Source organism: Plectropomus leopardus, chromosome 8 (genome assembly GCF_008729295.1).
Source record: "Plectropomus leopardus isolate mb chromosome 8, YSFRI_Pleo_2.0, whole genome shotgun sequence".
NCBI lineage: Eukaryota > Metazoa > Chordata > Actinopteri > Perciformes > Serranidae > Plectropomus > Plectropomus leopardus.
The window spans coordinates 22367912-22393223 of record NC_056470.1 but is presented as its reverse complement, the minus strand read 5'-3'; the positions used below and the strand labels follow the sequence as shown (position 1 = coordinate 22393223).

The 25312-nt window shown below is 41.5% G+C and overlaps 1 long non-coding RNA gene across 1 annotated transcript in view; it reads right to left on the bottom strand.

The window, feature by feature from the left end:
- The window catches only part of LOC121946585, a 37476-nt gene extending 24807 nt beyond the window's left edge, over positions 1 to 12669 (bottom strand). The window contains exon 1 of the long non-coding RNA XR_006106032.1: positions 12522 to 12669. This is a non-coding gene — a long non-coding RNA (uncharacterized LOC121946585). The remainder of the gene's footprint in view (positions 1 to 12521) is intronic.
- Positions 12670 to 25312: the final 12643 nt, after the last annotated feature.

Genomic DNA, 25312 nt, shown 5'->3' with positions numbered 1-25312 from the left:
AACCACGTTTGTGACTGGCATAATGCATGTCATTAGCATAGTATGTTATTATCAAAATAACTTACTTACTAACTTATTAACTTACTTGTCATTTCCTGTGGGATACTAACAAGTGGGCTTCCAGGTGAAAGTCCAAACTTTGTTTGATGCATTCACCCTGCAGCCTGCCCTATGCAGACTTTCTTGCTCTTTATACTACGGCAGTTGCCTGGACAGTTCAAAATATGTTGCAGCCCAATGCGTATAAAACAGCCACTAAAGGGTGCCACAGTGCGTCAGCATTTGACACTGAGGGCAAGTAACCAAGCATCATTTTTTGATGAGAAGAAGTAGAAATGTATAAATTAATCAGTTTCATGAATAAGCATCATAGCTATGATTTATATTTATATTAGGCTATAAGCAGGTTAAAAGGCAAATATCAAGTCTATATTCTTTATGCTTAAGTGCAGTTGGTAGCTCAATCATTTGAAAAAAGAATTTGGTGCTATGCCCCTGCTTACACTATTACTACAAAGAGACTCTGGATGTTTTCGGATTCTCAGGCTTTTGTTGCAGATTTTTATAACCTTCTGCAAATATGTTAAATCTCAAATGTTGGTACCTGTATTTATCTCAAGTAGAAACGTGAATAATCAAACCAGCCAGAGAAGGACACCCATTGATTACGAATAACAAAGGAAGAAACTGACTGTTGAATTCAATTTAAGTCTACAGTAACCATTTTATGTGGATTTATGAGTTTAAGTTAATAAATAACCCCAGAAACATAAAAACAAGTGAAGCACATCGCAGCATCAGCACATAACAACCACTGTGTTAACTCGCAGCGCAACACACTCACACACACACACACGCGCACACACACACACACGCGCGCGCACGCACACACACACACACACACACACTGAATTCAGATAAAAAAACTTGGAAATTGTTGAATGGATTTCAAATTAAAATATTTTAAAATAATCATTTGTGTATCTTACCCAAATACCAAAGGTCACAGACTTCAGAAAATGATGTTAATAACCGCCTACAAGTCTCAAGGCCCTACACCTTTCTCAGATAGCTATGAAAGAACGCACGGTGCAGACGTTTAAAATTTTCCCAAACCCACAATTCTCTTGACCTCCGTTTGAAAAAAATGTTTTCCCATTTGAATGACACACAACAAGGTGATCCTTTTTTTTTTGCACCTGCAGACCTTTTCTGTTTTTCATCCTGTACTTCTTCCCTCTGCTGGTCCACAGTCTCAGCACATTCAGACACAGGCAGCTCACACAGGAGTAATATCAGTGTCCCCCCCACCTCCCCGCCATCCTTTATTACCCCTCTTTTTCTTACTCTCTCTCGCTCTCTCTGCCTCTCCCTCATGAATAAACATCCCTTACATTCACTCAGTGCTGGCATGAAATGGCCACACAGCCCCTGGCACACGCAGGAGTAATGCCGCAATCATTATTCCACTGCAGTGGTCCCACACAAGCATATTTCACCAATCATGTGGCTCTCTCCCCTGGCTTTTGTTTGGATGACTTAAACAAATGATGTGGCAGTGAGGAGGGCCTGCGTACCACAGCTCCCCCTGTTAACACGGCAACCGTTGACACGGACACAGCAAAATTTGCATAAGAGTATGCTTGAGTGGTACTGGCAATTCCAACGGGGGTCCGCATATTTTTTCCCTCTCTTTCTGTTAGAGGGTGGGGTTGAGGGTGTGGGTGTAAAGCGTTGGGTTAGGGTGGGGGGTACGTGTGTTATTTTTGGTTCTCCCGCTTTTCTCCTTCCTTTCATCCTTTACTCCCTCTCTCCTGTTCTCCTCTCCAACTGCCAACTTCTCTTTTCTCTGGGGTTTAGCATTGAATTGGAAGTAATGAGAGTTGCTCACATGCCATGAGACCGACTGGGCTTTCAGCAAGAGAGATGGAGGAAGTCTATTTGGCAGAGATGTTAAGCACATACAAGACAATTGGTGGCATCTAAGAGTCAGCCCAGTTACAAATGATGCACACCTCACTATGCTGACGGTCAGTCAGAGAAGTGCTGTGTATGCAGGAGTTAGGGCTGCGCGCCTATGGCCAAAATGACAATTCAGATTACTTTTATATATCGATCCAGGTTTGAATTAAATAAAGAGAACACTGCTTTTACTTTCACTTTGCTACATTCTTGCTAATGTACTAGATTCTGCATTAAAATAAGACTCAAAATATGGTTCTTCCTCAGCTGATTTTAGTACATCTCCCTGGAAGCAAAATACAAAGACAATTGTACCAAAACTCTTTTACCCAACATTTAATCAATAGAGCTCTGCTTTCCCGTTTAAAAGGTGTTACATTTATGCTAATTAACAAATATTTGCACCAAACTAGACTTAAAATAAGGGTCTTTTTCACCTAAATTCAGTGCAACTACTATGGATACGTATCCACTGCTGGGTTAGGGTTAGTCACAGTACCATGACGCACTGCAGTGAATGTGAGTTGACACTGGAAAAGGACAAGGATTAACAGTAGCGTAATGGTACGGTAACGTTAGTGATGTTTTTCTTCTCAGCTCTCACATATTCATTGTACTCCATATTGTGGTGTTTTTTCAGGTTAATAACCATGGTAGTTGTGTTGCTTTACAGCGCAGACAAAAATGTACTTTTTGCATGTAATATTTTCTCTCCTAAATCCAGAATATTTCCAAACAGCATATGATGAGGGTTGATGACGGATGATTTTAGTCCTGCAATCTGCAGACGCAACAAACAGGCACGTTTTGCACAGGCTGCTGCTGCAGGGTGCATGCACATCTTTACATCTTTACAAAAGCGGAAACTGTTAGTTTTTGGAGCACTTTGTTTGATTTGCAGTTTTCTATGAGTGGAGCATATATTTTAATGTCAATATTGCAGCTAATCGTATTCATTTAATCGTGGAAAGCCAAAATCTTAATCATGATAAATATTCGATTAATTTATTTAAACACATCCACTATTTTTGTGAACAGATACCAGCTGGAGCTTTTCAGAATAATGGCCTTGATAAAGATGATTGTGATGAGGACGAGTAAAAGAATGTTTAATAAAGTCTGACTTTTGAGGGGGGGGGGGGGGGGGGCAACTATTGTGTCGATGATGGCGACGATGCATTTAACAAGGACGGCATTGCCAAGGAAGGTGAGGAAGAAGAGGGCAGTCATGATAATGCTTATTTCTGTTTTGGCTTTTTTGTCGATGTTAATATCTGAAAATAGAACGAGGAGTGCTGCATTCAGAGAAGTTAATCAAGCAGCCCGAAGGGGCCACTGCTCTGTCCTTTTATGTGCCTATCTCGCTCTACATTTCTCCTATCTCTATCTCTTTCATTCGCCTTATCTCGCCCTTCTTTAATCACAGCATATCAATGTGACTGATACATCTAAGGGATCTATTTGCGTGCTGTTCACTTTGTGAGAAAGTTCTATTTGAATTCCATGAATTTTTGCTCTCGCCTGACTTTCAGACTTCTCACAGTGAGACAGCAGCTCACAGGAATACCAAACAACGAAAACAAGCAGCGATATCTCCCCAAATGTTTATGCAATGTGTGCGTGTGTGTCTCTATAGGCACCAATGACTGCTGAGTCTTTAGGATGGGTGTGGCATGCTGCTGTGCAAAGGTTGTCTCCATGGTGATATATGTGGGGTCATCTCCATGACGATGGATTGTAGGGGGTGTTGGCCGCCAAGGTCGTGGACCAAGGACAAGGCAAGAGTGATTGCAGCCACCCAGACAGGAAATCGAAGAGGAGCACTCCGAGGGGGGGTCGAGGAAAAAGGTGCAATTTCACAAGCCAAATTACTTCTGGGATGGAGGAGAGAAAAATATCACAGCAATAATGGCACCAGGGATGAGAGGAGGGGAGGTGGTGGAGAAGCAGGAAGGAGGAGGGAGGTCCCAAACAAAAGCTCAATTATCAAAGTCATCAAACATGTATGCTCACATAAGCAAATAGAGTGACATCGTATTACCTTGATGCCATACAAACACCCCCTCACTGAGAGGAATTTTCAAAATGTTTCTGTCAGAGTTGGACTGCGATTTTCCATGTGGTTCATCAAGCTTGTTTATTTCTGAGACTGATGCCGGCTGTGACTAGAAAATATTGATTGGATTGTGCAACATGTTCTGCTGCAGCCCTACTGATTTCTTTTTCTGTTCTCTCTCTCTCTCTCTCCGCTCCTCCTCTGCTCTCTGGCGATTCCACAACATTAGTATGTGGAACAACAGCGAATCCGTAAATTGTTAACGAGAACGGGCACAGTGAATAAATGACGACGACAACTTAAAATTTCTGCCTCGCTGCCTTGCTCTCTCCCTGCTCGGGGTTTCCCCAATGCATTTTCTGTCTCGCTCAGTATGCCCTCTATTTTACAAGTGCATGTTTGTGTGTTTGTGTGTTTGTGTGTTTGTGTGTGTGTGTGTGTGTGTGTGTGTGTGTGTGTGTATGCCGGTACAGATGAGTGTCTGTATCGGCAGGCTGAGTGCATTGAATCATTAAGTCCACAGTGCCACTGTGCCCATTGCCTCATTGCACCTAATTAAGCCCCTTTTGTTTCCTATCAATTAACATTGTAATTAAAACTAGTCGTGCTTCTGTTTACCCAGAGTCTGCTGATTCAGAGGAAATGACACAGACAGTGATGCGCAGGAATTTAGCTAATAAATGCCTGAATCACACATTCATATATGGCACATACATGTGGGCATCAATACAAATACAAGTCAGAGTATGCAAACTTTTGTTTCAGATGGAAACACTAAAACATTACCCTCTTATAAGCTCTGCTGTCCCAGATCTGTGTGCTTTAGTTGGACCAAATATCTGAAGTCTACAAGAATACGCACGTTTGGAAGGATGCACACACACACACTCGCGAACCAACACTTTCACAACATCAGAGCACAATTGGGCCTCTCAATTCGCTGGAGAGTGTGATAGAGCAAGGGTAGCTGATGGAGCTGGGAAATGACAGCAGGATCCTTTAGTGTGTGTGTGTGTGTGTGTGTGTGTGTGTGTGTGTGTGTGTGTGTGTGTGTGTGTGTTTTCTTGTGCTTGCTACATAGTGAGGATCTGAACACAGTTAACACAAGTGAGGACATTTGGCAGATCCTCACTTCTTCAAAGGCCTGTTTGAGGGTTCAGACTTGGTTTGAAGGTTTAGGTTACAATAAGGTCAGGGTCAGCATTAAGGTTGGGGTTAGGCATTTAGTTGTGATGGCTGAGGTTACCCTGCTGGCCACAAATGTCGTTAGATGTTGATATTTGTGTGTATTTAGCTTGTGACGTCCATTGAGCAAAATTCAACATCAGGAAAACCTCCAATGATGATGTCAGTTTGACACAGATTACTGACAGCAGATGATGTTGGTATCTTGTTACTTCTGAGTTGTGTTGTTGAGTAACCCCGATCCAATGTCCTCTTAATATGCTGCATAGAACAATAACATTTCATCGGTTTGAAGAACGCAGAATCTGTAAAATGTTGTAAGGTTAACATCCAGACAACATGAAATGTTGTTAGACTTTTAACATATTGTCAACATGATTTTCATTCAAACCAAAATTTAACATCTGTGTGATCTGTGTCCAACGTCATTTTGATGTCATAATAATGTCTGGGGCCAGTTGGGGGGTTACGGGCTAGGGAATGGGTTAGGTGTTCGGGCTAGGCACTATGTCAACTAGGGTCCTCACAGAGATAGAGGTACAAGAATGTATGAGTGAGTGAGTGAGTGAGTGTGTGAGTGTGTGTATGTGTCTGAAAGAGTGTGTGTGAACCACTGTTGAGTCGTTAACACAACCAAGGGATTCACCTCCCGATAATCTCACACTAATCACCTAATCCTCCATCCCTCAGGTGAGCAGAAGGAGAAAGCAGTGCTTGACATCAAGTGGCAGCCAGACAACATAAAACCCACTCATACACACACACACACACACACACACACACACACACACACACACGTACGGTATATATTTATGTACGCATGCATGCATGTACACACCAACAAATGAACAAGTCAAACAACTGAGCGCTACTCCACCCTACCCCCATCGGCACCGTCCTCCTCAACACGCCAATGTACATTTCACCAAAAAATATACACCCTATCCTCCTGTTTCCATGGCAACTGACCGTAGAGCTGTGGGTATATGAGGCAGCAGGCGAAATCACTGGAGTGAGAGGCGTACCGGTCTGTCACCTCAGCCTCAAACAACACATAATACTGTACTACTGTACTCGCTCTGTCTCTCTTTGCATCTACCGCTCAAATTTACGGCACGTATTTATCTCACTCCACACACACACATGCACCATCCTCCATGTTGTCTTGTGTACTGTAGCTCAGAGCAGACAGGGCTAAGACATCAGACATTTGTGTGTCAAACATATGATCTTCTTATTAAAACATGATCATGAACTGCCACCCAGACACCCTTCCCCTTTTCCTTTTCCTGTCGGCGGGGTGACTGCTGCTGCTGATGCTGCTGGTGGAGGCCGACCTGTCCTTGGGTGCAGTAAAGGATTACAGCAGCACACACCATGTGACCTTAATTCCCCCCTGCCTGCTTCTGCTGCACCCAGCCAATCAGGACCAGGGACAAACTGTGCATGTATGTGTGTGTATGTTAGCATGTGCATATTTGTGTGTGTCTTTCCACGCCGACCGCCATGTTTGTCAAGAGCGTTTGTCTCGAGCATTTATGCTCTAATAGATGGATTAAGTCAGATAAAAAATAAAATGCCACGAGATTTTAATGTGTGTGCATTTGTGCATATGTGTGTGCCAGTTTGTGTTTTAAAAGGGGGGTGATAGTAGTGTGAATCAGCGGCAGCAGCAGCAGCGACAGCCGCCCCGGCACGTGTCGCAGATTCAGACGACCTCATTCATCCCCAGCAACCCCAAAATCCCTCTATTCCTTCCCCTCACCCACAAACAGACCTTAACCCCCACACAGCCGCCGCCGTCAGCAGGCTCAGCTGGTGGCTGAGGGAGGAGGAGGGGTGAGCGCAGGGATGGAGTGATGCATGGATGGATGGATGGATGGAGGAGGGGTAGGGCAGGTGCTGAGAAGACCATTTAGTAAGCAGCCTCTTTTTATCATTAGTTTTTTTTTTTCCAAAAGATGAAGCAGCAAAGTTGAACTGTAGCAGAAAAGACTGATGGCGGATGGAGAGGAAGATTGTGAAGGAGGAAAATGTAGGGGTAAAATGTGTGTGTAAGAGGGGTAGAGGTCACAGAGAGTGTTTTGGGCGGGAGTCAATTAGATATGGAGATCAGACAGAATAAGCAGCAGTTTAAACATGAGCATTACATCAGGGGGAGACGTCCGGCTGTTATGTGGGCTTGAGCCCGCCAGATAAGGCCCACAAAGCTTTGTGTGTGTCTGAGTTTGTGTCTTTGTGTCTGTGACGAGGCAGACGTAACAGACACAGCACCTTGCTTCATAAGGCACAGGCTGTTGTTGGTGACCTTTGACCTTAACCAAACCTTGACCCTGGCAGAAGGCAAGTGATTTACCCAACAAAGACAGATGACACAACGGAGCCTGACGACGGCGCTAAACTCTGACCTCAAAGCCTCCGGTCCCGACCCAAACTCTATCTGAAGCCAAACACAACCTGCCCCTCGACACACGCACACACACACTCAGACAATGAAGCGGCAGAAACACGACAGTCATTCATCAAATCAGCAGAAAACCAGTAACGTCAAATAACTAATGCTAAATTCAGTTACATTGTTTACAGGCTGAAATGAAATTAGAATTTTTTGTGTCTTTAAAAATTCAAAAAAGTATTTAAAAAAACTGATGAGGTTGCATAAACAACATTATTTAAAATAAAGATGTAAATGCAAAAAAAACATTATTTGGGTGGTAGAACTTCAATAATTGATTGATTTTCAACTATTCAATGATTTAAAAACTAATTAAATAATCAATTCATCAGTTTGAGTAATTTTTAAGAATAAAACCATCCAAATGCTCTGATTCAAGCTTTTAAAATGTTAATATTTTCTGTTTCTGTTTTGTTTTTGTTTTTTACTCCAGTAAACTGAATATATTTGGGTTGTGTACAAAACAAGACATTTGAGGACTTAACACTGATTGATAATTTACCAAAAAATTGACCATATCCTGGCATTAAAAAAAAAACTTCTTTAAAAATTAACAAATAACTTTAAACTATGAAAATAATTTTCAGTTGCAGCAATATTGAATAATCTGGCAAATTGGTCTCCTACAGATATGAAGACTTAAAAATGTTTTAAAATCAACTGAATCATGAGAAAAAGTGTAAAAATAAAATTATTTTATAGAGCACTTAATATATTTTAGTATACAATAAAAAAAAATGCATCCCTCAAAGGGCTATTTGAAGAATGCGCACGCGCGCACACACACACAGACACAGACACACACACACACACACACACACACAAATCATTCACATGCATAGCTAAAAACACAATACATTACATAGGAAAAGCTGAAAAAGCCACATTATGTCAAAAACAAAAGTGAGGTTTGCATGCATACATCAATCTTTTTTTTTAATCTTTTCTTATTTACACAAGTCTTCTCATTAAACAAAACTTCCTTCTTTTTGTTTTACATGTGCACTCTCAAACACATTCTTGATGACATGTGTGGCATCACTGCTAATCTTAAACTGCTTTTTGAGAACTTGGTCAGGTATAAAACATGCAGGATATTATATTAAAAAATGATGTATTACTCGTATCTGTACAAATCGAATACTTCATTAAAAGTGTGTGTGAAAAACTTTTGTTTAATTCTGTTTTGTATCGCAAAGTTGTTCATTTCTTTCCCTCTGATTCAAAAGTACATGTATATCATGTATAAAGCATGTAGCCCTGTCATGCATATTAACTACATATGGTATCTGGATGAGTTTCTGTCTCTGAGTCATGTGAAGTAAATGTCTGGCCCCTGCACTGCCTGTGTGTCTGTAACAGATGGCGCGCGTGTGTGTGTGTGTGTGTCTGTGTGTGTGTGTGTGTGTGTGTGTGTGTGTGTGTCCTACAAAGTCTGGCAGAAGCACCTTGTCGCTCTGTGGTGCATCATGCCAACTGCTATCGGCCAACCACACAGCACCTTCCAATCTAACGCGTTCTTCCTCCAACTTTTAGTATCAGTTTCTATCTGCCTGTCGATCCTACTGGTCTCAAATAAGGTTATTTTTAGCAAATCACCTTTTATATATTTTGGTGTATAGAACATAACATGTAACAAAGATATATCTGTTCATTTTGTCATTTTGAGTCACATATACCAAAAATGGACTCTGAGGAAGTGAATCATGTCAAGCTTATACTGTTGCATAACTTTTATTTCCTGTATCTCTCTCGCACAGTAATCCCACTCTTTTCCCCATCACATACTACTCCAGTTTTACACATACCTACCAACAAAATTTCACAAGTGAAATTAATACTCTGAATTCCCTTCAGACAACAAACATCCATCTACACCGAACATATCTGAAAGATAGGAGCCCGTTGGTGTCGTGAATGCTGCAGCTCAGTGTGTAATGACAGGGAAGATGATGTTGTCTGATCCTTTGCTGCACTTGTTCTGTGATATTTAATAACTGTCCTAACTGGGCTTGTGGAAATAGACTCCACAAGAGGTTTGACATTTTCAGATCATTGTTTCATGTAGAGCTGCGGCCAGAGCGAGAGGATGGATAGATAGATAGATAGATGGATAGATGGATAGATAGATAGATAGATAGATAGATAGATAGATAGAACAAAGAAACAAATCAACTACAAAAGGAAGAAACATAACGTTTTCCCTGAGGATCCCATTTTCTCTGGTAATCCAGAACAGATTGGGCTTCAAAGTTATCTCAGCAAACTTGGATTCATTGAAAATGTGATTGAAATGACAAAAAGGGAACGAGGGCGATGACGAGAGAGCGGGGGAGAGAGAGAGAGGGAAAGAGAGGGAAAGAGAGAGAGAGAGATCCGTTCACGCCTCTGAAAATCTGTCAGAGTAGTTTTGGAATTCATGAGTGTTTCTTGGGAAAGACGCGCACATAGATTTCATTTCATAAAAGCAGAAAATGCAATACCCAGCTGACGAGCCGCGGCGCTACAGAATTCTCTTTGGCAACCCTTTGGTACCATCAAGAGCTGACTGCAAACAGCACCGCAACACTGATTTGACACGTGTCATGGGTGTTTTGTAAATACTTTGGATATTTTCCTCCCCCAACATTAGACTATGGCTGCCTCCTGTCACAGTGCTGCTGCTGTGACAAATACTCCAAAGCAACCTCTCTCGCAGGTCAAGCGGAAAACATTTCGGGGTTTAATGTGGGCGGACAAATTTTACATTCATTAACAAGGGCTGGATGGATTAGCAAATTATTATTTTCAGAGTATAAAGCAATGAGAGATGGAGTTGGTGTGAAGAGGAGCAGGCGTGTGAACTTGCACACATCTTGTGATTTCCAGCCCCTCTCTCTCTCTCTCTCTGTTCTGTATTCAGACTTTGTCTCAGGGTTTCTCATGCCGTACTGCTGCTGCTCAGGGAGGCCGAGGTAGGCTTAGTGTGGGAGCAGCGGGGTGGGTGACAGGGCAGCATCCATGCCCAGACAGACACAACCTCTCCTGGGCTGATGCTACCAACATTCCTTGCTTCTGCAGACACGCACAGATGAGTCCTGTCTGGAACCGCCGCTGCAGCCACAGAGTGTCAGTGTCATGGAGTGTGTGTGTGTGTGTGTGTGTGTGTGTGTGTGTGTGCTAGCTCCCTTGCTCTTGCCAGTGAAAAGTAAATAATGTCTTGTGTGAACTAGAGGATTTTCAAATCTTAACTGATTTTAAAAATGTAGGAGACCACAAATTAAACTGATTTTTATATTTAAGTTGTAAGGACGCACTTATCAGGGGGACGTCCCATTGGTCCAACAGCACAAAATTCTGAGGCCCTGTTCGTCCAAAAAATGTCCCATTAAACCAAAGCAAGCCCCAGGAAATGTGCCAGGCTCTGATGCAAATTTTACAAAGTGGCCAAAAGTGGAATTATACCATTCTGTTTGGTTACGTGATGCCCACTGGCCCAGAAAGACTTTTCTCCGTTGACTTACATCCGGAAACAGCATTTGCAAATCAGTAAATTATTTTTTTGTGAGAATCAAAACCCCCACAAAACAACTCATTTCACTATCTAGATTTAAGCCATCCACTTCAATAACATTTGGAAAGTCTAAAAGAGTCACAAGATTACATTTTTTAGACCACCATTCAAGCTAGCGAGGCACTAAGTTACTCACTCTGCCACACTCGGCCTCCGAAAGTCTCTAGTGTGCATTCCTTATGGGCCAGATCCAGGTATTTTATTGTATTTTATACTGGGGGAAAAAAAACAACATTTTTTGCTTCATGCGCCAATGAACAGCTCTCATAGGAATGAAAAAAGCCCCGCCTCCATGGCTGTATCCAGACTTCCTATAATACATCCATGGACCAAAGCCCATTTTTCCAACAGCCCATTATCCCCCAAAACAACCGCCCGTTGTTCTTAAGTCCCATTTTTCAAAAAGATTCGTTCACCTTCACCTGCAGTTAACCAACCCAATCACCACAAAAAGTTTTCCCATTGTATGTCTGTGTGAACCTCAGATAAAGATATTCATACAACAACATTGTGGTGAAGCAGTGGTTAGGTTTACTCACAATATGGTGGGAAAAGATCATGTTTTGGCTTAAAAGTGGCACAAAGTTACTGGAAAGGCAGTGAAAATCATTGGGGTGTGGTAGCTCAAATGCGGCTGCAAAAGATCCCCCGTGATTCTCAATTAGACCCAAAATCTGCGAAATCATCCAGACCAGCGTTAGTAATTTAACTTTTATATTATATTTAAAGCATCTATATTCGTGTGTAAAGCATGTTAATGTTGTTTTTAAAAGTTTATTATTTTTATTATTATTATCAATACTTTATAATTACATTTGATCATACGATAATGTGACAAAAGGCGTTGACTGTAGTGATGAACATACAGAGATCCCACTGCAGCTGCCCTCGGATTTAGCCTAATGATCTAATGATGTGTTTCAGCTCATAGTTTAACGAGCTGCAACAATACTATTGTAGCTCAGTCTTACTGCTCTCATATAAAAAGCTGCAAAAACTCAACACCTGCTCAGCACCAAACAGCAGACTGATATAGTTAGCAACTAGCGACCATAGCATTTGGTAACTAACGAGGAAGCCCCAGTTTGTGCCTCTCACTTAGATCACAGAGGTAACCATCAGTTTCTCGAAAAATAATTAACAGGCAATGTTTGAAATACCCAGAGAGCTGTTTAAAGGTTGGTTTATCTTTTAGAGAAAAGTATGTGTGCATGTTTGACCTCATTGCATGTTAATATATATGTGGAACAAACTAAAGAGCCAGATATTTTAGAAGTTGAGCTAAAAGGAGAGTTAAATATCGGACTTACATTCTCAAGGTGGCCAGAAACACGACTCCAAACGATTGATAATGTTGCTCCATATCTGCTCGATGTGTAAGTAAAGCAGATCTCTACAAAGAGAAATAAATCAATCACAAATTTAAAGAAAGAAAAAAAAGCATAAGTGTCCTCTCCCTTTAACTGGAGACATCTAAATGCTCACTGGTGCAGCCAATGGCTTGTAGAAGTCACACAATAATTAGTCAAATGCAAATCACCTGTGTGTGGTCAAGAGGTTTCAGATGATTGCTGCATCAGAGCACCTGTGCATCTGTGTGTAGAAGGTCCAACTCTCCAATCTCCATTCACTGAAACCTGAAAGAGCTTGAGCAGTGTAATAGAAATGCAAGGAGAAATTTAATGTTCATTGTCCATAACCACCTGTCCTCACCCAAGGTACAACCTCACCACAACCCAGGTTTGAACCAGGGACCCTCTTGTTGTGAGGTATCAGTGCTAACCACCACACCGTCATACAATGTAAGGATAACCAATAAAATACTTCGAACTGAATTATTAGACTCACAGGCAACAATATAGCAATTATGCTCACATAATAAAATAATATAATATGTTATATATAATAAGCCAACTATGTGACAGGGGACATTCTGCATATTTAGTACTTTTGATAGTTTTTGATTATAATACTTACATACTCTTACTTGAATTTTTATTTTAAATCCAGTATTTTAAAACTTAAATTACTACTTTTACTTGAGTGAAACATCTGAGAACATCCTCCAGCACTGATAAATAGCACTACAGGTAAGAAGAAAAATATGTATTTGGGGCAAACTTTCCCCTTTTAGTACATTTAACTACAGACACTTAATTTTACTTTCACCAAAGTGTATTTTTATTAGTATATTGCCTCTCCCAGTAATGGCTCCTGCTTGTTTCTGTAGCTGTACCCAAACTCTGGAGCACTCAGTGAAGGCGTCTGTCAAAAGACAATCAACCTTTCTAGTCCATCTCCAGTGAGAGACTGTGTAGGTGAGTTAAGACAAGGTGTCAGGGGTGAGTGGCAAAGACGGGAGGAGAGCGGGGTCACAGTGAGGAAAGGAAGGATGGAAACAGTGCCGCGGGGTCTTGGCACGGCCTCCTTATAACGACATTACAGTGGAAAGAACAAGCGGCAATGAGCGACACCGTCATTAACCTCTGGCTGGGCTATAAATCAACAGCAGTTCACGCAAATTAGACCAATTCCCCTCGATCTGCCTCCAAAGGCCCTCGCTAAGACTACGCCATTATAAATCACATACAGGGGGGAGGAGGGGACACACGCACAGACAGGGAGAGAGCATGCAGACACTTTTATTGGTAGTGTTTTACAGTGAGTCATATAAGCTAAAAGAATTAAATTTCTCAGGCTTGCCCTTGATGATTCATGATACATATTTCCATCATGGCTGCTTATTACAGATAGTATTCTGTCTCAGAGAAATTAACGTTACTTGTACCGGTGCTACAGGAGAGGAAGAGATACTTTCAGAATAAAAATGACACAGGGTTATGCAATTTCAGATTATTATTCTACACGGTGCAGCCCTGGGGACTGATTTGATGTAAATATGAAAGTATACAGCATTGCTTTTTTTTCTAAAACAACAAAGAATGAGTTCAACAGAAACCAAAAATAACACCGGCTGCAAATAGAATATTCTAATTTGCCAAAAATATGATCAAATTCCCTTTTTCATCATAATTTTTTTTTTTTTTTTTTTGCTCTAGCCTGTGCAAGAAATATTAGTGATACATTTAGATGCATAACATTACCTGTTAGTACTGCAGCCTCATTATTCTCAGCTGAATTTGGACTTGTGTTTCAGTGCTTGCAGGGCGGTGTGGGGAGAGGGATGGACAGCTGCCGGCTCTCTGCGGTTGTCTGTAGGAAAGAGTACATATTGCACGTCACTCGGAAAGGTAACAGATATGGCAGTATGTCCCTGCCATCTGTCACTGGAGCTTCACACAGACAAAGGAGAGCCGGGCCGCAGAGACGGCAACAAGGCCCCAGCCTGCTATTGTCCTTTAGGCTTGTTGGTAAATGTAGGGCCCCTTATCATCGGGTCCTGCTGGAGTGATGCAGCAGCAGCATTGTTCGCCACACACACTCACCCAAGGGACCAAACAGACGATGGAAATTTAGATATTTGCATATCTCTAGCAGGCATAATAATTCAATTAGTACCCCAAATTTAAGGTCTGATGATATAATAATCAATAGTGCAAAAAGTTATAGTGGCTTTTGTCCAGTTTGATTTCTTGGCTCCTGATTTCTGCACTTGTCTTTGCCCTTTTTTATCTCTTAAGTAACCCCAACATACACTCATGTGCACCCACACTTCCATGCAGTGCGGACTCCACAGATAAGGTCCCAGGCTTAGTGAACAGGGTCGATTTTCTATTATGGAATTTCATAATAAAGATCAACTGTCACAGCAATCAAAGCATCACTTAAGGCTGCCTTAAAGCAGAGCCAGGACCTCTGTTTTCATCCAGAAAACCTCCTCCCCATCCCCCCAAAAAATAATCATCCTCAATCCTCCCAAACACTGCAGACCCTCCAAGAGTCCCATCTTTTCCTTTATCTCTCCCTCAGAAGAAAGAAAAAAAGGGGAGATGAGGAAGGTCAACGATCTGTCAACAGTAGATAAAGAAGGATAGACGAAAAGAAGAGCTCGACAGAGAAATCTGAAAAACTTCGCAGTTTTATAAATCTCCATTCTGAAAAGAAAACAGAAAGATAAAGTGCTGTCAGACTCCATATTCTCCAGTCTCGGTTTCTCTTTTCACCAGTTTGAGTTGTCAGAGTCCATTTTTATTTTGAATTCTTTTTTCTTTTTCAAGGAAATTGTCCCAGCAATGCACAGCCAAGTATGTCTACGTGTTTCTGTGTATAACTTTTCTTTCTTTTTTTTTTTGTATCTGAGGACAAAACTGAAAGAAACCCAAACCTCCCTTATTCCTTTTTTGGACAGCATTGCAGACGAACGTGTGAGATTACACCACTTAATCCCTGTGTAATCTGTGTGTTCCTCTGCTGTGGGAGCTGCCTCGACACGAAGGTCCAATGGCCTTGTAAATCAGTTCTTAATACTATAATGTAGGGAAGAGTGAGGTAAGCAAAAAGGGGGCCAAAATCATTTTTGGGAGCATTTTGTATTGCAGCAAGATGCCCAAAAAGTCCAGTGTGTAGGATTAAGGGGGATATATTGGCAGAAATGGAATATATTAAGTTTGTTTTCTTTAGCATATAATCACCTGAAAATAATAAAAGTTGTTTTTTTGTTACCTTAGAATGAGCCATTTCTATCTACATAGGAAACAGGTCCTTGTTTATGGAGATCACCATTTTGCACCACCATGTTTCTCCAGTAGCCATGAACGGACAAATTTAAGACTGGCTCTAGACAAGGCCATTTGCATTTTTGCATCTTTCCACCATAGTAAGGAGTACAAGCAGTGTCAACAAAACACTGATTTGTAGTGTGAAACTGCTTTATTCAGTGTTTTTACCCATTTAAAAAAAGAAAAGAAAAAAAGCTCACAAAATACAGAAATATCTCGTGAAATAAATAAAACTATCGAAACTTTAGCAGAATATTTTGTATTGATGTAGGACCACATCTTTCAATGTAAGAAGTTGAGAAAAAAGGTTTTAAAGCATTAAAAACTGCCAAGGTGAACGCACAGCGAGACTCGGTGTTTAAAGGGAAGGTGCAGCTGAAGGGAATAGACATACTGTGGAGGTCAAGGTCTGACCCCTCAGATCCCAGCTCCCCGTGTGTGAAGGCGGCTACTCCGTGTTTTGAACTCGGGGGTTTCCAATCAGACAGATTGGTGTTGGGGCCCCATTTGACACGAGGGGCCCGGCGCTGCTTCATATCCTGGTGGGCCAACTGGCAGCCTCTCAGGAAACCTATTTTAATTACCATAAGAGACTTGGATTGTTTCCCTTCATCCTATTCTTTAATGGACTATGCATGTACCATCTCATGCAAATGACTTATAGCAAGGTCCTTTGCTTTTAGAGGTGTTGTTTTTCAAAGTGTTTACTGTGCGTGTGTGTGTGTGTGTGTGTGTGCGTGCGTGCGTGTGATTAACTATAAAAGATACCAGCTATTATCCCTGATGCATCTCTGACCCCGTAGCTACAGTGTTTTGGGAAAGTCGATGAAAACAAGGAGTTCAAAAACACATAATTGCCGGGGCAGTCTGTGTTGATATTACATGAACACGAGTGATATCTATAAACCAACCAAAACACACATTAGAGGCTGGAGATCAGACACAAGTCATATCTGCTTTTTCTTGTGGGAGAGACCCGGAGAGGACGACAGCAGCAGGAGAGAAGAAGAGCTGGGAGGAGGGTGAGAGCGGGGTAATACAAAGTCAATCAGAAGAGCAGAGAGGAGAAAAAAGCTGTACTTCAAGTAATGATTTGAGGAGGGTTTGCTTGTGTTTGGCAATTTTTCACAGGAATACAAATTTTTCCACCCTGCTTCCCCTTGTTTCATAACATTTTGTTTCTTGCGGTAAATGACTCTGGCTCTGTTAACCAGAGCCTGAATTTGTTTCATGACTAAAGGTGACACGTTTAATTCCTCGATGTTTTAAGAGAGAAGAGAAAAATGAGCAGATGAGGGAGCATTTAACAGCCTTGTAGCTGTAAAAAGCACAATGACACAATAGGCCTTTTTCACACTACACATTTTGACTTTGCAGGTGTTACTAAAAGCATAATAGCTCTGTTCCATTCAAGTGTTCCTGTAAGTCATGAACATAAAAAAAAAAAATATAAAAATCTAGCACAATGATACTCAACTTACGGCCTGCAGGCCAAATCTGGCCTCCAGGGTGCCGGGTGGCCCCACAACCATTTTCTAATTCACAATAAAAATAAAGTGATTCACAGTGGTAATTGTTATTGTACTTTTTGTATACATAAGGTGCCAGAGTGCATAAAAAAGCATCAAATCTCCCACACCCACTGACAGACATCTTAGCTAAGCCCCTAATATCTTAAAATTCTAGAAATGTCCAAAAATCCTAGAAACGTATTAAAATCCTCAAAACGTCTTCAAATTGTAGAAATGTCCTAAATACCTTGAAATGTCTTAAAATCCTAGAAATATTCTGAAATCCTAGAAACATCCTAAAACCGAGAAATGTCCTAAAATCCCTGAAGCATATATGGGACTGCTACGACTGGCCCCAGGCAAAAGTGGCCTACAAGCAAAGCAAGTTGAGTATCCCTGCTCTAGCGGCTCTGTGAGGCTGTATTCATGCACCGTGGAGCTTTCAGTGAAATACTAACCTCAGCATGTCAAAAAGCTCACAATGGCAACACTAACATGATATTTAGGATAATATTGATAATATGTTCACTGACGTTGCTAATTAGGACTAAACACAAAGTGCACTTGAGAATAATTGAGTACTATTTGGTTATAAGGTGGACTAGATATGAAGTTCACTTATATTACATTTGCCTTGCTTCTTTATTTATATCAAGAAAAAGGGTAAAATATGATCCTGTCCTCACATAGCTGGAATCACCAATAGTTGCATTTTAAGTTTGTCCATCCATTTTAATTAATGGAAAAAGGTCTTGATGAAGCTTTTAGTTTCCCACCCCTCTCCGCTCTCTGTTATATAGCTTATTTATGGGATCAGGTTATAAAATTATCTCTAAAGTGGTTACATAGCTCTTACCCCAATCTTGAGAATGCTTCAGTTATTGGTCTGACGCAGATTTAGCCGTGAGGGGGAATGGCCAGTATTGCAGGGGTTCTGGTGCACCCAGCATAAATCTGGGTCAAGGCTTCCTCTTCCGTATGCCAGTCATTGTTTACAGTCTGATTAGCAACTCGAGATGAGGGGCGCTTTTCATTACGCTAAAGTGTCTCCTTGCTTCCCTCACTCCCATCCTCATGTCTTAGCTCCTCCTTGCGAGGACGGAGGAGCTGAAGCTACCAAATGAGAAGTCCTTGGTTCTATGATGTCAGTCTTAAGCAGTAGTGTGTCCAGGCATTTTTTACTATGGTGAGCCAGGTGGGGCACTGACTTATGCAGGGGTGGCAAGACGTACGAGCACTGCTGTGGGCACAAGCATCAGCACAGCTTTTATCTACCATTTTGGTCTCCACTACCCCTACAGACTTTAATAACTAACATTGCAGTCTTACATATTTATAGTTTAGTTTAAAAGATAAATAGATCTACCAATCACATCACAACAGAGTGGCACCATACAAATGGTATTATTAAAGTCTATGGCGGTTCCACCCCGGATCAAAACAGATCCTCTTCCTCTTCTGAGGCTTTTCAGCAGGTTGGACAGTGGTCTGAAACATTACTGTCTCGCATGTTTAAGACTGAATTGCACCTGTGAATGAAAATTCAGTTTACTCTTCAAACAGCTCAAACTGACTGGACAGATGGCTAGTAATAATAGGGTGGCACCTGGGGTGGCCAATTATATTTCTGGTGCTGCTCAAGACTGCTCCTTAGACACGCCCTTGGTCTTAAGCAACGTCAGTGACATGTGACATGCTGTCTCGCCACTTGATGAAAGACTTTCGTACAGGACACTCCTGTGTATCCTTCATAAGCCTTTTCTCTCCAAAGACTGTCTATTGCTTTTTCTTTGTGGGATACTGCAATTGCAATTTTTATTCTGGCATATATTTTTGTTAAAAAAATATAAATGTATGATGACGTGATTTTTTTAAGGGGTCTGTACCAAACAGACATGCTCCCTTATGTCTGGTATATGATTTGTGGAGAGGGGCATCTCTGTAGTACCACAATGCTTCATTTATAATAGTATGCTGTTATACATTTTACCTTTATCAAAAATTGCAGCTCCTGTGGTCAGGATATTGAACTTGCCATATTGAGATTTTGCTAATATTTTTGATTAAATGTATGTTCCTAAAAAAAATCTCTGGGTCAGGGGAGGAAAAAGGACACAAGGAAGCATAAGTTAGCACAATGAAGAGCACCTGAGCGGTTTTCATAAGCTGCATTTACATTACCTGTTCAGGACATTATGCCGCCTCGTCATTCTATGTATAGCGTCCAATCACGGAAAGGGGGGAAGGAGTGGTCTCACCTCTGAACTGGGAACTGACATAGTAACAGCGCCGTAACGAAGTGTGTGTAAAACATAAAGCTGGACATGGGGGTGACGTTTTGACAACATGTTTATATGCACGACCCTCCATGCGAGATTTAAAAAGCAGCCACTAGCTATAAGCGGCTAATTCAAAGAAGAACAACAGCTGCCATAAATGTCCCCAAATTGGGAAAACAATGACATTCAGGAGCTTCTTACCCTCCGAACAGAGGACAAGATCAGCTGCCATTTAACAGAGAAGGTAAATACTTGTGATTGATATTTTATGCCGTTGTAATTGTTTAGAGAGCACTGCTGATGCATATATCATATGTCACACTTGAGGCCAGCACTGTTATGTTAAACGTCACGCCTGTTTTCCGGATGCTGCGATGCAGTGTATAATCACACAGTGGAGCAGAATGATGCTGCCATCAATTTGGTTTTGTGTAACAAGGTTGGTTTAAAGAGGGGACTTTATCGTGGCCCTATATCGCGATCTGTTGGCTACTGTTGTTTTAGGTCCAGACAACATTTTGGCTAATCTTCATAAATAGAAATCTGCATGAGAAATCAAAGAAATATTTGCTTTTAAAAAAAGTTATGGTCATCAGACAATAACCAATGGGTTCCAAGATTGCATTTTTTTGCCAATGCGTTACAAATCTTTCGCTATGACAGCATATCGTTTGCCTGCACACAACCAAAGCCTGCTGAAACATGATTGGTCAATACTGCTCAGACTATACACGAAAACCAGAATGCTTCTGATACCAAAATATTGTCCTGTTGCTGAAAGATTCTGTACACATATGCAGACATCAGTTAATAGACCGTACTCCGACCCTGCTCCCCACAGGTAATGTGACTCAGCTTGAACTTGAGTCACATTACCATGTTGCTAGAGAAAATAATAGCTAGCAGAGGCCACAGCAGCAAAAAAGAGCTATGGAGACATCATCATTGGTGTCGTGTACATATATTGTAGATATACTGAATATATGTACAAAATGTCATGGCAATCTATGAAGTAAAGGGAAAATGTAAAAATGGTGTTCATCCCTCCAGAGGAGTTCAGAAACTCTGAATAAATGTATGTCAAGGACTACTGAAGCTGTTCTGGTGGCCCAGTATCACACTAAACATGCTATTTTTACTTAATTTTCAACCAATTCATAAGTCTACACAATGGCAACTCTGCAGGACAGTTTCAGCACTTTACAGAGTATCACTGGAGAATTTATGTTGCATTTATAGCTCCCAATTTATTACGATGATCTATGTTTGCTCATGTTTCAGTTGCTCACATTAATTAGCAAGCCGGGCTAAATTCTCCACAGAGGTGATGAAGGCAGCTGAACACACATTCAAATAAACCCATGATTAATTATGTGTATGTCGCTAAAAACACACACTGGGACTTTACCAGAATGCACACACCACGTGTTACATGTTGTACAGAGGCAGTACACTGGAGGCCAAGTAGTATTTAATATTTCTGTGATGTAGAGGTGAAGTGAGAGCAACCATTTTGGACTTGCATGAGATCCAATTATGAGAGGTGGAAGGGAGCTTCCTGCTGCTCTCCCCAGGATAACAGTTCATCTCGCAGGGGATGAGCTGTGGGATTACCCAGGCCGTGGGACTGGTTCCCAGGTTGCAGGAAAAGTCCATTAGCAACTGGGTAATCTTCCCTAGTTAAAATAGGTGGACATGCCAGAACAGGGTGCAGACTAAACCCGTTTTGGTGTTTGTGCGTGTGTATGTTCAGGTGTGTGTGTCTATCTATTCAGTCATCCTTTTTGCATGAGATTGCGTTATAGAGTCCCTACAAAGTCCCTTTTTTTATGCTTATTTTGCATTTTTACACACAACCAAACAACAGCGGCATCATTCTGCTCCAGTGTGTGATTAAAGACAGCATGCCAGCATTTCAGAATCAAAAGACACAACAACGTCGGCATCTATTGCGACATAAAACATACGCAACATATGTCTGCAACACTTCTAAACACTAACAATAGCATAACATGTCACAGTTACTTTTCAAATCTTCTGCGGTGGGTCGCATGCATAACATGTCTTTAAAACGTCACACCTATGCCGCCCACGGCCCAATCTCTCTAGCTGTCATGTTCATACAGACACTGTTTTGACGCTGTTAATGCCTACAGTGGCCTCTTTAAAGCGAGACAACTCTGCCCCCCCCACCCCCATCACGTGATCATACATTATAGACAGAATGGTGAGGCGGCATATATTCCCGCCCTGAACAGGCTGTGTAAAAGGGGCTACTGTCTCTGATTAGTATGCGTGGACCATGAGGCTACACTGACAGTGGGGCCTCTGAGAGCAGCAGCGCTATGAATTCTTTAGCATGAGCTTGCATGTACCCTTGCTCTCATCACGCCTGAGAGGACAAGTCCAGTCAACGGGAGACAAGGAGAGAGAGAGACACACACACACACACACACACACACACACACACACAAACACACACACACACAAATCTTCATTTGGCGCATGCATCTATGCCTGCCAGCCTACTCTGAGTTAACTGACGGTCCCTCTGGCCTACATGCAAACACAGTCTGCATTTAACCATCTCATCAGCACACTCGACACATTTCCTTCTGACTCACAGAAGAGCAGCCAAATATACTCATGTCCACACACACACAAAAAAAAAAATCTGAGGGAATTTTCAATCTCTTCTTCTCCCTTTCTCTCTCCGTCCGCCTGCAGAGAACACTGGCAGGAATCAGGGAGAAGAGCAGGGTTGCTAGGCGACAGGTTGTGGTTGCCATGGTGAATTTAAGTGGAACAGCTGGTCCATCAGCATAAAGTGCGGGCAGGCGGGGGCAGAGCCAGGGAGGCTCATGCCAACACAGACAGACAGGAAGGAGAGGCTGCTGAGGCATGCAGGAGAGGAGAGAGGAGAGGAGAGGAGAGGAGAGGAGAGGAGAGGAGAGAGGGAGAGGAGAGGAGAGGAGGAGAGGAGAGGAGAGGAGAGGAGAGGAGAGATAGCCTAGGCTAATGAGTGAAAACGACAGAATGATGAGACAACACTAAAAAAAGGAAGGATGAGGAAAAAGAAATGGAAGGTCAGAAAGGCGGGAATGGGCTCAACGAGAAAGACCTTTGCCGGTCAGATGAATAGATCAGAGATTGAATCAAAACTAAGGAGACAAGATAAAGATAAGAGTAGGGCTGGGTATTGGTTCTTGATACTTTTCACCCTTTTAAACCTTGGCTTGATTTCTGTCAAAATCATGAAAAGGAGGCAATGAGCAACTTAACAAGAAAATTACCTGAAATAAGAAAAATAAATAAATAAATAAATAAGAAGAAGAAAGGGGAGAAATTACCTTAAAAAAAAGTGCTAAAAAAAACAAAAATAATAAATATATTTCTAAACCAACCCCTTCCTTTTTATTTTATCGTTCTCTAATTATTCTCTCTTTTTAAAGATAATTTTCAGGTCATTTTCTTGTCACCTTTTGCCTTCATCCCATGTTTTTGAAAGAAATAAAACTACTTTGTTAACGTTTCAGAGGGTTCAATAGCTTGTGAAAGGTGTCTGAAGGCAGCACAAGAAAACTGATGTCGATCCAGGTTTCAAAGGGTTAAAGGATCAAACGAAACACCTAAGTACAAAGTAGTATTGAAACACCTCTTGCCAAATGATACTTAATGCATACAACCCTTTTTGCACCACGGGTCTGATCCCAGACTGTTCTGTCCCCCCGCTGGATCAGCAGACTTTCTGTTACAACCATCTCCAGAGTCGCTATCCTTACAGTAAACTGTCATTTCAACGTAAGCTCAGCAAGCACAAGCTACACAGCTGCAGCAGCAGCAGTTAACATCCAACATCATGCCATTAAACGGGCCACACAAAGTCACACGGACACCAAACCAGCTGGACTCTGTGGTTAAACTGTTGATGAAAAGCTGTGTGATGCTTATGCTGTGTTCACAATGCCAACGACACAGCAACGGGCTACAATTAATTTTCAACAAAAGCCAGTGACATGATGCTACAAACTGACGCCGACACTCGTCGCTGTTGACGAGCTTGATGCACTACAAACAAAAGTTGAGCTGGCTTTTTTCAGTTTGTAAGTCAATGATGTGGTGGTGGCACTGTGTTACTTAGCTTAGTTAGCTAACTCTTTGATAACGTTCTGTGCATTGCAGTGCACACAGTGATGCAATGGGGTGGCGAAATGAAATATTTAAATCAGGCTTAGAAATTGATCATAAGCAAAGATATTTTTATGACGTAACTACGTTAACGAGCACTTGAACAACACTTCCACAATGACCCATCAATAATGTAGGTGGGCATGCTGTTGCTGTGTCGCAGCTCAACAGTTAGCTCTATCACTGACTAACTTTTTCCAATGAACGTACCTTTCACTAGCTCCAAAAGTCACCAGAAGTTGCCTAATTAAGTCATACGCTCATTTGCAAATTGGTGATGTCATTGCGCATTAATGGCAGCATTAAAACTAATTAGATTCAACAGAGAAATCTTCGACAAGACATTTAAATGGCACGACAGGTATGGCAGTCACAACATAGTGCACCACTTTTTTGCACTTCCAGTCCAGAGAGTGAAAGCTTCACCATAACCATAGAAAGTCATTAGAATTAAACTTCCACCGCGTCTCCTCTCCTCCTGCCTGTCACACACTTACTGCAGAGCACAGGAGCAGAGGAGAGACCCCACACTGATGGTGAAACAGCTGTGGACTGTGATTATTCTGAGCAGCATGTATGGTAATGAATAACAATATTTCTCTCTTTTTCCTGGTGGTCTTAATAAGTCGCTTAAGCTGTCACGAGTTGCTTTTTAGGAGTAAAGTCATCAAGAAGGTCTGAAAAGTCACTAAATATATATAACAGTCGGCAAGTTGGCAACGGTGCTCTCACAACTTTCCTCAGTGTGGAGGTCAAACTCAGCAGCAGCTGCAGCTTCGATTTCTTTGGTCACCAGACAACAAAACTTAAATTCAACAAAATATAAATGTCTAACAATTTTGTGGCCAGTGGGGCTGTTTGAACAAGAGGTGTGGTGCTGGTATACCAGGTCCGTAATCCTCAGTGGCTGTAAAACAAGTATCCTAATGCTCTCTCTCTGTCTTTCTCTGTATTTCTCTGCCTTTCTCTGTCTCTCTGTCTCTCTATCTATCTGTCTAGTGATCAAAGCAAATTAAAGCCACATTGTGGTTATAGAACAAAGTACTCTATAGGTATTGGTATCACTTTAAAGTACTGGAATTGGTAAAGGTATCGTAATTTAAAAAAAAAAAAAATACCCAGCCCTTAATTGTCATTTCAATTTTCATTAAGTCATTGATCAGATTAATTCCCCTCATGAGATGTATGTCCGTTAACATAGCAGCAGTGCACCTAAAGGTAGAGCCACATTATTCAAAACCTGATGGAAAACATTTAAGGGCACTACACACAGACTGGAATACAGGAAAATAACGCAGACACCATCACAGTTAGATGAGGCTAATGACGACGGTGATAACATGGTGATAATGATAATGGGCTGGGAAAATGTGTGAGTGTGGGGATTGGGGGGGATTTCACAGTCCCATCTTCGGTTGTGTGTGTTGTTGTGTTTTTGATTTCT